Here is an 8,237-nt window from a genome sequence, read left to right as displayed (position 1 = left end):
GGAATGAAGGGAAATACTATTAAGTTTTAACTATTTATATCAGTATATATCCCCCAGAAGGATTCTTGTTTTCATTCCTATCAGTACATCTACCCAATAGGAGTTCCTGTAGGTTGTAAACTAAGTTTACAATTCTTAGGGGTATATCTACCTCAAATGTGCACCTGTTTATATTCTTATCGGTACATCTACCCGATAGGATTGCCTGTAGGTTGTATCCTAAATTTACAAGTCCTATTGGCACATCTACCCCAAAAAAGCACCTGTTTCTATTCTTATTGGTACATCATGACCAAAAGATTGCCCGTTGGGTGTAACCTGAGTTACATTGGTACATCTGAGTCTTATTGGTACATCTACCCCAGAGAAGTGCCTACATGGTGTCACACGAGTCTACTATTCAGTGAAAGAGCAATGGAATCCATACTTTGCCACAATGACAACACTGGATTCCAAGCAAGGTCCTTACTACCATGTAATCCAGCTAGACCAGTAAACCTGGGTACAAGACCAGCAGTATCCATCCTAAAATATCATATGAGTTTTATCTAGCATATCATATCAGATAAGGCTTTCTACATTCTCATGAGATTGGCTTTGACCCTGGTGAAATGTCTATAAATAAAACTCAGGAAGTGATAAGACGCTCATAACTTCTGCTTCTCAGAAAGACCGTCACAACTTCCAGGTCCCGGCTACCATGTATGTCTATCTTGCCATCGTGAGTTTTGTTTAGCATATCATATCAGATAAGGCAGAACTGAGATCTGATTGGCTATCACAGATTATTCTTCTTTCTACATTTTCACAACATTGGTGTTAAGTCTCGTGAAATGTCCATAAATATCACTCAAGAAGTGAGAAGACTTTCATAACTTCTGCTTCTCAGAAAAACAGTCACAACTTGCAGGTGCCAGATACCATGACTGTCTTTCTCGCCATTGTGATTCTATGTAAGTAGAATGTTTTTTATTCTTTTTTTAAGTCTTAATTTTCTATTCTTTTATTCTGAGTATCAAAGTATCGCTGTCTCTCCTTTGATATGATGTGTAACATAAAACAACTCATTACTATGAACCTGTTAGAGACTTGATGTAAAGCATACTCATTATAATTGCATCTGTTGTGGACAAAGTATGATGACCCTTCTTCTTCTTATTATTATTATTATTCTTCCATCGTATTTACCATCCAATAGGCACTGGATGAGCTGTCTAGTTCCATGAGAAATCCTATACATCATGTTACAGTTGTTAATTAGTATCCATTGTCAGTGATGGTGGATTGCACATTATAGAAAGGAGCTAAATAAGACATCTAAGCAGAACATTTCTTGGCGATGTTATTATCATTGATTGTAAGCTGTGTTTGTGGTCTTGTCATACAGGCTGGAAGGTTTACATTAATCTAGATAAGTCAGAACCAGGAATTTGATTTTCAGAAGAGCTTTGTTTTAATTGTAAGAGTCAATGATTAAGATAGCTGGATTTCATCTCCAAGGAGAAAAATGCAGTCAAAGGTTGGGACAATGCTAGGGTTGGGTACCGGGGTAGATGTCCTGATTCTACTTCTGAGTGCTCCTTGTCTCATGTGATTAGGATATTGTCATAAGTTATATCCTCTATCCTATTAGATCCCAGAATTGTATCTCCACCCGACTTATACAGCTCGGGGTGGGTAGGAGTCTGATCACTTAACACATAAGGGAGTTAAATGAAGGTGTTTAGTTTAGTAAAGAGTGATCTGGTGGATACATAGTTCAGTTCTGTTGGCTGGTTGGAATGGGAACGTTCTGGTTACTGATTAAAATAACTTCATAAAAGTGGTGATGGGGGTGGCTGGTGGCCACATAAGGCATCATAGAAGTGTCTTGGTAAGGTGGTTATGATGGATGCATAGAAGGATCTGATGGGTAAATGAGCTTGTCCATTCATTGTGTAAGGGGGCTTATGGGGTGAATATAAGGACAATTGAAGGCTAAAGGTTGGAGGAGTGGTAACGTGAAGTCTGGTTGCTTAACCCGACCTCTCCAAACCATAGCTTGTCACATAAGTGAGAGAGTCAGTTCCAATCGTCTTCTGGTGATTTGAAAATGTATAATTTCTACCTCAAAATGAAAGTAAGAAAAATGATTGAAATGCATTAGATATGTTTTAATGACATGTATTGTACATAACATTTTCTAAAAAGTTCATTTTGGCTTTTCAGCTTTGAACGTGGGAAAATCTGGTGAGTACAGAGCTGACAATAAATAATATACCATGAACACATAAATACTACAAAAAACATTTTTTTAAATTTTTTTTACAATTTTTACAATTTTGGGGTTTGTATCATTGATTATAATTCTGTTAATAGCTTTGCATTAATGCAATGGTAGAAGACTATTCAAAAATAGTGCAGGCTAGCTACATTTGCACACAACCGAAATTAAATTGGCATTAAATTTATTTAAATGTATCACACAAATGCTTGCTGTAAATACTCGTAGTGCTGGAATTTGAATTCGGGTCAAACTTAAATTGATCTGAAACTTCCAAAGTTCAAATTTGAGTGACTTTTTAGGAATATTTTTTTTTTTGAGTGCATTGAAGTGAATGTGAGGTGGTTTCTGATGGTTGCACTTGGCTCTTCGGAGAGCTAATAAATGCACTACTGTCACCAAAATGGAGGGAATACAGGAACAGTTGGGGGAGATCTTTGCAAAGTACATGACCTGATTAGACCGGCAGAAGAGCTAGCCTTAAATAAATGATTGGCACTGACGGGTGGCACTGATGGGCACCAATAGACGGCACTGATGGGCAGCACAGATGATGAGGTACTGACAGGTGTTACTGATGGGCACTGACTGGCAGCTGATGGGCAGTGATTGGCAGATGTGGTGGGCACCTCTTTTATGGGGGCTGTGCTGATAATCAATGTGCTGATTATCAGTGCAGACCCCCCTCTGACAGGAGAGCTACCGTTCTGGTCTCCCTGTCAGCTCAAACCACTTCCTGGTTCACGCTGTGATCAGCTGTGATTGGCCACAGCTGATCACGTGGTAAAGAGTCTATGTCAGAAGCTCTTTACCGTGATTGGAGATGCAGTGTTTCAGTGTGACACACCACACCACCAATCACTGTGGTGCGCGTGGGCGTGCAATAGCAGCTTATCCTGCTGGCCGTTATATTACGTCTAGTCAGGATAACTTAACCACTTTTCGAAAGTCATTCTGCTATATGGTGGGCGGGAACTGGTTATTACTGAGTTTTATTACTCAGATGGGTACATTATTTAGTTTCAATAGTTTTTATTGTTTTATAAGAAGTAAACAAAGGAAGTACATGGTATTATGGAAACGTAGTAAATAATTCCAACTGTTATGTTGGCTAACATATATAGGTACAATCACAAACATAGGTTGACATTTAATATAATTCAACTTTAAACATTAGTGTATATTGAGCTGTAGTGGTGATCATATCTGATCTATCCTATGTATATCCTTGAAGTACTTATACTCCTATTTCTGAACATAAATGATAAAAGGAACTAAAAGAAAAGGAATAGAAATGCGCAGCAAACCAAAGAAAGGAATAAGAATGATATGTCCAGCAGTCAATCTATCCATTAAAAGAACATCATTTTTATTGGTGTTATTATTAGTATTACCTCATCACTGTTTATTGTCAAACAAGCAAGGCTTCACTCCATCTTGGTCATGGTTGCATGTATACCAGTTCTGCCAGTAACTCCATAACTTATTAGTTCTCTCATGAGTACCAATACTGTATGCAAATTGATTCACATAAACACTGTGTGTATTCATTATTTGTAGAGTTTCTGATATAGTGTGTGTGTGTGTGTGTGTGTGTGGGGGGGGGGTTGTTGTCTTTCCAGTGACAAACTATGGTGAGCCTAGCTGCCAAGAGTATGTGGGTCACCATTGTTCTTAGATGTGGTGGAATTAACTCTATGTCAAGTAATAGCAGTGCTAGCCCTGGGGAAGGTGCCACCTTTATACCAATTATCTGCGCAATTATGAGGAAGATATGCGACCAGAACTTTTTGATACGTGGACATACCCATAAGATATGTGATAATGTTCCTCCAGATCCTCTCAAGCAGACGATGTCTCAGATGCAAATTTCGCTATGCGGTATGGGGTGAGATACCAGCGCAGTAAAATCTTTTGGTGTAGTTCCCATAGGCCAGCACTTCTAGTAGACGCATAGGTTATTTAAGAGCTTTCTGCCACTTGTTCTCTGTGTAATTTTCCCCAAAGTCCTTCTCCCAGGCTTGTATATTGGGAGTTTTTTTAAACGATTGTTTGTCCTGTAAGGGTTTGTATAGTAAGGACGTGCCTTTAAGTTTGGTATTTGTATTTGTATAGTATAAGGCTATTTGCCAGGATAGAAGGGTGGTGAGTTTGTTGTGTTGTTTTAGTAGGTGGGACAATTGGATATACCGTATTTATCGGCGTATAACGTGCCGACGTATAACACGCACTCCAAGTTTAGGAGGGAAGTTTAAGGAAAAAAACTTTTAGGAGGGAAGTCTAAGGAAAAAAACTTACATTTTAAATGCCCATCAATGCAGCCTTGCACAGCGACCATCTGCAGCCTTGCAGTGTCCATCTGCAGGATATAGAAATGGATCCGCGCAGTGGATATGGGTACAAATGAGATAAGGAACTGCTGCCTCTACAGGTACAGATCCACCTGAGTGGAGTGTACTAGAATATATATAAAAAACAAATGTAGATGTGGCGCTGTTCTAGTGGAGTAAGTGTTTGATGATAGAACCACTGTATTACACCTTGTGTAGTCTCCCAAACTAGGTGTGGAAACTGAAAAAATGTGTGTATTATAGATTAGTGGCAGATGCCTTGGACCTTGTGTGTGTACATATATACCACTGTGTAGGGCTACAAACTTATGGTATCCATAAGCAGTTAAAACTAATTTAAACAAAAAAAAATAGGTGAATGGATGAAAAAAATAAAAAGTGATGTATGTGTTACAACCTCTGGCACCTAGTTTGCGGTGGGTTTTGAATGTGTTTAATTTGTGTTAAGAGCCTCTGACAGCTGTTTGGCAATGTAGTTCCAGTGGCCAGAAGATATACTTCAGTGTACTTGTTTATCTGAAAATGGTGTGGGTTACACCCTGTGAATACTAACCGCACCTGAATAAGAAGACCTCTAAACAATATTGTCTTTCAATAAAGGACTGACTCTTTCTGAGCACAAGTCACTTTGCCATTTTAGAAAACTTTTTAAAATAATATTGTTTTTCCAGCAAGTACTGTTTTTTTTTCCTTTTTGAGCACAAGTCACTTTGTTAATTAACCTTTTAAGCACAAGTCACTTTGTTAATTAACTTATTGTTGCTGAATTAGTGCACATTTCTGATCACTAAGCACTTTTTGCAAATGCACTTTTATTAAGATTCATTAATGCAACCTTATGTGATATGACATTGGTCATATATTTAATGCAACTTTATTTCAACATTTGCAAACAGCATACATTATATTTGCGGTTAATATTCACAGGGTGTAACCCACACATAGTATAGTTACATAGTTACATAGTAGGTGAGGTTGAAAAAAGACACAAGTCCATCAAGTCCAACCTATGTGTGTGATTATGTGTCAGTATTGCATTGTATATCCCTGTATGTTGTGGTCATTCAGGTGCTTATCTAATAGTTTCTTGAAGCTATCAATGCTCCCCGCTGAGACCACCGCCTGTGGAAGGGAATTCCACATCCTTGCCGCTCTTACAGTAAAGAACCCTCTACGTAGTTTAAGGTTAAACCTCTTTTCTTCTAATTTTAATGAGTGGCCACGAGTCTTGTTAAACTCTCTTCTGCGAAAAAGTTTTATCCCTATTGTGGGGTCACCAGTCCGGTATTTGTAAATTGAAATCATATCCCCTCTCAAGCGTCTCTTCTCCAAAGAGAATAAGTTCAGTGCTCGCAACCTTTCCTCATAACTAAGATCCTCCAGACCCTTTATTAGCTTTGTTGCCCTTCTTTGTACTCGCTCCATTTCCAGTACATCCTTCCTGAGGACTGGTGCCCAGAACTGGACCGCATACTCCAGGTGCGGCCGGACCAGAGTCTTGTAGAGTGGGAGAATTATCATTTTATCTCTGGAGTTGATCCCCTTTTAATGCATGCCAATATTCTGTTTGCTTTGTTAGCAGCAGCTTGGCATTGCCTGCCATTGCTGAGCCTATCATCTACTAGGACCCCCAGGTCCTTTTCGATCCTAGATTCCCCCAGAGGTTCTCCCCCCAGTGTATAGATTGCATTCATATTTTTGCCACCCAAATGCATTATTTTAAATTTTTCTACATTGAACCTCATTTGCCATGTAGTCGCCCACCCCATTAATTTGTTCAGGTCTTTTTGCAAGGTTTCCACGTCCTGCGGAGAAGTTATTGCCCTGCTTAGCTTAGTATCGTCTGCAAATACAGAGATTGAACTGTTTATCCCATCCTCCAGATCGTTTATGAACAAATTGAATAGGATTGGTCCCAGCACAGAACCCTGGGGAACCCCACTACCCACCCCTGACCATTCTGAGTACTCCCCATTTATCACCACCCTCTGAACTCGCCCTTGTAGCCAGTTTTCAATCCATGTACTCACCCTATGGTCCATGCCAATGGACCTTATCTTGTACAGTAAACGTTTATGGGGAACTGTGTCAAATGCTTTTGCAAAATCCAGATACACCACGTCTACGGGCCTTCCTTTATCTAGATGGCAACTCAACTCCTAATAGAAGGTTAATAGATTGGTTTGGCAAGAACGATTCTTCATGAATCCATTCTGATTACTGCTAATGATACCGTTCGTATTACTAAAATCCTGTATATAGTCCCTTATCATCCCCTCCAAGAGTTTACATACTATTGATGTTAGGCTAACTGGTCTGTAATTCCCAGGGATGTATTTTGGGCCCTTTTTAAATATAGGTGCTACATTGGCTTTTCTCCAATCAGCTGGTACCATTCCAGTCAGTAGACTATCTGTAAAAAAGTTCCCTAAGTACCCTCGGATGCAAGCCATCTGGTCCCGGTGATTTATTAATGTTAAGTTTCTCAAGTCTAATTTTAATTCTGTCCTCTGTTAACCATGGAGGTGCTTCCTGTGTTGTGTCATGAGGATAAACACTGCAGTTTTGGTTACTGAAGCCCCCCGATTCACTCGTGAAGACTGAGGAGAAGAATAAATTCAATACCTTCGCCATCTCCCCATCCTTTGTAACGAGATGTCCTTCCTCATTCTTTATGGTGCCAATATGGTCTGTCCTCCCTTTTTTTACTGTTTACATACTTAAAGAATTTCTTGGGATTTTTTTTGCTCTCCTCCGCTATGTGTCTTTCATGTTCTATCTTAGCTGTCCTAATTGCACCCTTACATTTCCTGTTGCATTCTTTATAAAGTCTGAATGCTGAGGATGATCCCTCAACCTTGCATTTTTTGAAGGCCTTCTCCTTTGCTTTTATATGCATTTTTACATTGGAGTTAAGCCATCCAGGACTTTTGTTCGCTCTTTTAAATTTATTACCCAATGGGATACATTGGCTAATGCCCTTATTTAATATGCTCTTAAAGCAAACTCATCTCTCCTCCGTATTCTTTGTTCCTAATATTTTATCCCAATTTATGCCTTTTAGCAAGGTTTGTAGTTTAGGGAAGTTGGCTCTTTTGAAATTCAGTGTCTTTGTATTCCCTTTATGTTTCCTGTTTGTGTGATTTATACTGAAACAAATTGACCTGTTACCTAAATTGCCCCGCATTTCCACATCCGTGATCAGGTCTGTATTGTTGGTAATCAGTAGATCCAGTAATGTTTTATTTCTAGTTGGTGCGTCTACCATCTGACCCATAAAATTGTCCTGCAAGACATTAAGGAACTGGCGAGCCTTAAATGAATGCGCGGTTCCCTCTGCCCAGTCTATGTCTGGATAATTAAAATCCCCCATTAGGATAACACTTCCCATCCTTGCTGCTACTCCAATTTGTGATAGGAGATCCATCTCCACTTCCTCCCTCAGGTTAGGGGGCCTATAGCATACTCCCAGTATTATTTTCCCCTTAGCTTCATCCCTTTGGAGCTCTACCCATAAGGATTCCACCTCCTCTCTAGCTCCCTCAGTGATGTCATCTCTCACATTCACTTGTACATTATTCTTGTTATATAGGCATACCCCTCCCCCTTTTTTACCCTCTCTA

General features: G+C 39.4%; 1 pseudogene; it reads left to right on the top strand.

Moving 5' to 3' along the window:
• The first annotated feature begins 288 nt into the window (after window positions 1-288).
• Window positions 289-8,237, top strand: part of LOC141116700 (low affinity immunoglobulin gamma Fc region receptor II-b-like) — a 48,494-nt pseudogene continuing 40,545 nt past the window's right edge.

The sequence above is a fragment of the Aquarana catesbeiana genome, linkage group LG13 (assembly GCF_042186555.1).
Source record: "Aquarana catesbeiana isolate 2022-GZ linkage group LG13, ASM4218655v1, whole genome shotgun sequence".
NCBI classification, from domain to species: Eukaryota; Metazoa; Chordata; class Amphibia; order Anura; family Ranidae; genus Aquarana; species Aquarana catesbeiana.
This window is presented reverse-complemented; position numbering and strand designations above follow the sequence as displayed.